Below are 7153 nucleotides of genomic sequence, written 5' to 3' on the forward strand. Positions count from 1 at the left end.
GCCTCTACTTTGCCGGCGCCGTTGAAGCAACGGCATACACCAGCTTGCGAAGCTGTGTCTCTGTGTGTACTGTCTGTATACGTGCTCGTATAAGGCCGGTCACGCGTCTCAATCCCGGCACCGGGCAGCTGTCCGCAGCGTTGTGTCCACGCAAGCGTTACGACCAGGAGTGCGACCATTGTTGCAGGCTTGCATAGGCGCCACCGCAGTCAGCCCTTACGCCCCCAGGCTTTATGCGGACAAAGGAAAGCCTATACCGGCGGTCGTGCACGACCGTTCCCTCACGGGTGAAAAGGGTGCTCGGCCCCGCTAGCCGCAGTTATATCACAGCGCAGACCTCTATGCCACGCGCGTTTCCTCGTAAGCTCCCGCCTCCCGTTCGCGGTTTGGGGCGTGACTCGCCAGGCAGCCCAGCCCACCGCAAGGAGAGGCCGCGCTGTTCTTCTTAGATTGTGCCGGGCGCATGACTCTGCACTTTCGCGACGGTCAACAGCTGAGGAAGGCCGAGTATACGCGTACTACAAGCGCGCGCCCGTTGCTAACACAGGGCCTGTCGTCACTCCGCCACCGCCTCGCGCTTTGAACCGCGCGTGCCATTCAGGCCCCACGACGCAACCGAGCACCTGCTGCGACTTGACTGTGCGTCGTCGCACCGTGTCGGGCAGTCAATGAGCGTGTTAAATGAGCCCTGAACGACGCGAGCTTTCTTCGCGTAACCTTTGCTGTTGACGGCGAGCATTAAAGGTGTTTGTCCGGTAATCCGATTCATCACGGCTTGCGTTTCTTCCGATGTCAGTGCCGAACATGGCGCCATTTAAGAACAGGCTGTGTGTTACGTGTGTTGTGTGGGAGGGAAATGAAAAAAAAAAAAAAGAAACGGGAGGAGAAATCACACTGGGTTTAAAATACGCGTCAAGCGCTACTTTCTGTATACACATGGCATGCCTATAACAGTTCGGCTTCAGCTGCGACCCTATTTGCAGCCATACGACTAACATAGTTCGCCCCACCTGTTACCACTACATAAATGTATATTACATGCTACGCGTGTAGGTTGCGGTAAATAGAGATACTCCGCAGTGCATACAAGTATATATGTTAGCGAACGAATAGCTTTGTAAACTCGATTCCTGAACATTTCTCTCGTCATCAGAAAAAAATAACAGAAAAAAAAAAACATCGAGGGTTAATAATGCAAGACTATGTCTTATGTATCACCGAGTTATTCAGTGCGATATAAACCTAAACTCAACATCACACAGCGCCGCGCACAAAATACACAAAATACTTTGGAAATGCTTTCCGCACTGTTCACTTGTCACAGCACGTACTGTGATGAATTGGAAGTTATACCTCATATTCCTTCTCTTAAATTACCGCCACGGGAGTGGTCGAGTGCACCGTACTTTCTCGCGAAGCAGATGGAAGCATGCGACAGCACGTCATGGATAACTCTACACCAAGACTTCGATCCATCATCGTGTGACCATGTATCGACTCAAAGAAGAAATTTAAAAAGACAGACATACAAGTCAACCGCATACATAAAGGTAAGAAACAGTCCTTGCATTGTGGAAGAAGTACGGTTGCACTATCATCTCCTCCAAGACCCCTGGACCGCGATGTGTACAATGATGCGCTCACCACGGGCATCTCAGCAGGAATGCAAGGAGGGCAACGAGGCCCGTAACTACTTAAGAAGAGAGACCTCCTTTCTTCGAGTGTGCCCCGGTCGACGTATGACGCAGCGTGAGCGCACGTGCGGCCGTGCTTCTCCATAGACTTCGCTAACTAGAAGCGGCCACTGCTGGTGGCACGCTCTTGGCGGCATCCCGCTAAGTTATAGGCTCGTATACCTTTGTGCACACCACGCATTTGGAGCCCCAGAAGTGCGCCAGCACTCGCGTGGCGGCTATCGGCTGGCACGGTGAGTGGGTGGTCGCGTGCTCGCGATTTTTTTTTAGCTGAGAGATGCAAGTACTTAATTTCTATCGCGTTTTTTTAAAGAGAACGAGCTGGCCAAAAGAAAAAGAAAGAACAAGAGAACAAAAAGTCGGAGCTGCCTACTTCTGACTCGCGACCGGAGAAAAGACGTCAACTCTGCAGGCGTTCCGCACCACTCAGACGAAGCGGGACATCCCCTGTTCGAGCGCACATCGAAGGAAGAGTCGCGGTCTGTCGCGGAACGGCAGGTTAGCGGTTTTCACTTTTGCATGTGTTCGGCAACAAGCCACCAAAAGCAACGCCTTCCGAAAGAAAAAAAATTGAGATGTCGCACTGTCCAGTTGTACTGGCTTCCTTTATTTTTATTTTGTTTTATTTATTTATTAATACTGTTAGCAGAAGGCTCATACAGGAGTGGGCATACAAAATAGTACTGCCAAAGCATCCATTTCAAAGAATACGCACGATATCAAGAACGACACAGGATTATGACTTTGGCGTATAACTTGAAGAGCACCACAGTTTAAAAAAAAAAATGCACAGCATATCCACGGGTGAATGATGAAGAGCTTGGGCGAAGCTCCTGAAGCAATCATGGTTACACCGTGAAATCTTCAGTGGTTTAGTCCAGCAGTAATCGAAGCGATAGCCCAGCACATCATCAAATACGTGACAAACATCGGTGATTGATCGTAGTGGGATGTTTGCAAAGACGAAGTAGTGGGCAGTTTGCAAAGGATCGGTGATGGGCCGGTTACGCCGGACGCCGGAGGCGTGACAAGGTTAGACTAAGAGGAGCTTCGCCCCTAAAAAGAACAAAAAGTTATGCTTGCGTTTAACTGACCTAAAGTCGTAAAGGTCAATGTACAGCGGAGTTGGGGAGAAGCCTCAGCTATGAAATGCAAAGTGATGCAAAGCTATGCGAAGACGGGCGTGGTTTGGAACCTCTCCTTTACCCTCTCTCCTCCTCCTTTCCCTTCCCCAACCCCTTGCTATATACTACACTAAACATGGCTGTGCTATGCTTTGCTCTATATTCTGCTCCTCATTTCTCTCCTCCTATCCCTCGCATCACTCCTGCTCACCTTGACTTCCCTTTCCCGCCCCCTTGCTATCACGGCTATGCTATGCTTTACTCTAGATCTATTCTCCTCCTCACCCTCCTTCGCTATTCCGCGAACATCAACGGACCTGTTTGAGCTGTAAGCCCGTCTGCCTCTCACCTGAGGCAATCGTTCATAATTAGGCTATTTGCATTGGGAACTACGCGCCTTTCCGGTCTACGTTTGAGCACGATCACAGTCTCCGTTGTTGTTGCCAAACATCGGACTATGAGTTCACTTCCGCGCACCAGCCACTCCGTTGCAGATTGCTCTCAGCCGGTTGTTGCCCGTGACTCGTATAGTAACGATGCTCGGCTGGCACGCGGTCGTCTCGAACAGCTATCCCGCCGACAGATATTCCAAGAGACGGGGAACATCACCTCACGTGGGTGCCCGCCACCCTACCTTCAGGGGTGGCATCATGGGTGGCGCCTGCCAGAGGTAGAGGTGCACTCAGCCTTTCTTTCTTTCTTTCTTTCTTTCTTTCTTTCTTTCTTTCTTTCTTTCTTTCTTTCTTTCTTTCTTTCTTTCTTTCTTTCTTTCTTTCTTTCTTTCTTTCTTTCTTTCTTTCTTTCTTTCTTTCTTTCTTTCTTTCTTTCTTTCTTTCTTTCAGTCTCCGCTCTAACGGTTCACACAAGTTCGAGGAACTCGCAGTGTAGCTAACAATGAAGCTGCACGTTAGGCTGGGTTTGAACCAGGGGAGGAGCTTGCTTTGATTCCAGCTGAATGCTTTGAAAGAAGGAAAAAGGGAATGAACCAAGTTAGGGCTCGTTTCCTCGTTTGACACAAACTAATTACACGTATACAGACAGTGAAGCCAAGGCAGGCATAGGAAAATTATTTAATGTATACAACGGAATTGTAATAATTATGACATAAATAAAAACGAATTAATTCTTGTTTTACGTCCCAAACCCATGATATGATTATGAGAGACGCCGTATAGTGGTGGACTCCGGAAATTTCGACCCCCTGGGGTCCCTTAATGTGCGCCTAAATCTAAGCACACGGGCCTCAAGCGTTTTGCCTCCATCGAAAACGCACCGCCGTGGCCGGGATTCGATCCCGCGACCTTTGCGTCCGCAGTCGAGCACCATAACTGCTAGACCACCGCGGCGGGTTGTTGGAAAGGAATTAGAGTGGATGAAAAATAAGCTTGCCACCGGTACAGATCCGAACCTACGACCTTCGGATAGCGCGTCCGATGCTCGACCAATTGAGCTGCAGTAGCGGTCGACTTCCCATCCACTTTATTTGGTACTTCCGTCAAGGCTACGAGCGGCACTTGCTCACACTCCCAGGCTTACAAACAACAAAGTGAATGGGAAATCAACCGCCGCTGCAGCTCAGTTGGTAAAGCATCGGACGCGTTCCGCGAAGGTCGTAGGTTCGGTGCCCACCGGTGGCAAGTTGATTATTATTCCACTTTAATTCCTTTCTATTTGTCATATTTATTACACCAGATAAACAATACAAATAATGTCCCCTGTGCCTCCGTTGGCTTCACTGTCTGCCTTTCCGCCTTACATTTCTCCCTATCTTTCTTTTGTGTGTTGGTTTAATTAGGTTATGCCCAGCTGAATGCTTTGACGCCTTCAGCATGCATGCCGCTCAATCGGCAGCTCTCGATCGATACTCAAGGTTCACTTTCATTTATTTCAGCTCTCGAGCAGAAAAAAAAACCCTGCTTCGACAGCTTCTTCCAGCTTAAACGTAAACATTTCCACAGAGATATTTATGGCTATCTGAGAGAATTCTAGATGCTTAAATGGCTCCAGCCTCGGTTTCTAGATGGACCCGACGTTTTGAGACCAGTTGAGTGCCTGTTTCAGGGCTGTAGCTCAAAGAAATGCGCCCGCATGCGCTCCTTTCACCCAGAACGGTCGTTCCCACGCACCGGCGTCTCAGAGACGCAGTGTCCGGGCTGATCTATATCACGTTCAACGCCCGTCCTGTATCAACGTTTTCCACGTACACATCCTTGCCGATGCCAACAGAAAGCTCGCTTATCTCCGTACTTGACTTCCCAGCGGCACCGACCCCCACCTTAAGTCTTCAGCGATTTGCAACGCTCGACATCTCGCTTATCCATGCCTCGTCCTGTGCTATGGGAAAGCGAGCCGACAGTAAATGCCCGAGTCGAATCGCGGCGCGACGGCGGAGTCCCCGGCCGAACTATTCATGAAATGCCATTTTTGGACGATCACGATGAATTTGGCAGCTCCCGGTAAAGTGCTCGCAGAGTGACGAATGACGCGTGGCCGCGGTCATAAACGATTTTCGAATGCGCCATTGTGAGCGCCCCACGAAGGCCGACCGGCAAGGAAAGGACACAAGCTTGCTGAGCAACCGCTGGGTGGTCGCCTGAATGCCGGCGACGTCGTCAGAGTTCCACCGATTCGCGTGGCAAACCGAAGAAAAGGGAGTGTTCGGTCGGGGCGTATTTAAGTTGTGAACAGTGGTACTGTCAACGGACTACAATTTCAGACGAAGTTAGCTTCGTCGACCGCGAAACTGTCGTTCTACATGATTGATGACTTTGGTGCCCCAGGTGTGTGCGAAACATGCGCGAGAAAGCATTGGTGGAACGCCCACTAAAGTGGATATTGCACATTATACATGAGCGTGCAGTATAGAGAAATATGGAATATGTTCTGTTGAGTTGAACAAACTTCATTTGCCCAACGGCTGTTACTGTGCCCGGGGCTAGGCTGCCAGGGATTCACCGTTCGGGGAACATCTTCCGAGGTCCTCTGTGCGCATGCGTTTTTTTTAAAGATCAGGGCCGAATTCACAAAACCTGTCTTGCGTAAGTGCGTTTTTCCATCGGCTTTACTAATGACATGGCCTGCATCATGACTGGCTGAAATATTCTCTTGCGAAAATGTTTAGCGTGGGACGTTTTTGTGAACACGGCCCTAGGATTCCTTATGAAAAGTTCTTTTACGCTAGTGTTCGCGAGAGGATTCTGGCCGATCCTAAAAACACACAGACAAGACAGTTGAACAGGCGACCACGAAAGCTGTATCGCTAGACTTCGTCCAGTTTTCAATCTTATATACACACTAGTGGATCAGCCATTCTAGTGCGATAGCTTATGAGCTTTGCTTTTAGACTCCTTTTTTTTTTAATATTTAGTCAACACACATAAAAACAAATGCCGCATAGAAATGTAGTTTATGGAAAAATGAAGTATTCGTGGTGGTAGTCCCTTCTACTTGCTTGTCTTGCTCCTCCTGTGTTTTTAATTCTAAAATGTTTACCCGGTTGCTTGAACAACAAACGCGCCGGGCAGCACAAAAGATGTCCACCCGCGAGCTGCGAATAATGATGCAATAAAGAACATTTAATGCTCACTGGTTGCTTTCTGCAAAAGGAGCGTCAAGAATATGCAAATATTTATATGATAGTCTTGAGAAATTAGTGCAGAATGATTTACTGCTTTCTCAGGTGCACGTGAGTACGTCGCAGTTTTCGATTTTTACAGCCATCATGGGTGTGCCCCACAAAGTAATTCAAGCATATTTCGACAACTGCTTCTGTACATGTTGGCAAATTTTTTTATGCTTTGCGGCTTGACCTCCTTTCTAAGCTTAACTGAGCACGTAAAAACCGAGTTTTTCGAAGCCAATGTGCATTAAACATTTTCCCGTTCGTAATAGCGAAAATAATGCTGACGTTAATGAAGGTTAAAGGAGCCGTGCAACACTTTTTGAGCATGGTCGGAAAACGCTGCCGATCGGTAGCCGAGGCTCGCGAGTACACGCGAGCTGAACATTATAGCGCAGCACGTGGCCTAGAACTTACAATTAATTCTCAAAGTCAGCTAGAAATCGCTCCCTCCAAAGGTGGTCGAAATTTGCGGAGCCCTCCATTACGGTGTCTCTCATAATCACATCGTGGTTTTGGGACGTTAAACCCCGGATATTATTATTATTATTATTATTATTATTATTATTATTATTATTATTATTATTATTATTATTATTATTATTATTATTATTATTATTATTAGAAATTCCTCCCTCTTCTCTCGACAAATGATGCCATATACCCAAAATGACCACACACAAAGTCCACGGCATCGGCTGGTTTGAACATGGCGG

This window comes from Rhipicephalus sanguineus, chromosome 5, assembly GCF_013339695.2.
Source record: "Rhipicephalus sanguineus isolate Rsan-2018 chromosome 5, BIME_Rsan_1.4, whole genome shotgun sequence".
Classification (NCBI taxonomy): Eukaryota; Metazoa; Arthropoda; class Arachnida; order Ixodida; family Ixodidae; genus Rhipicephalus; species Rhipicephalus sanguineus.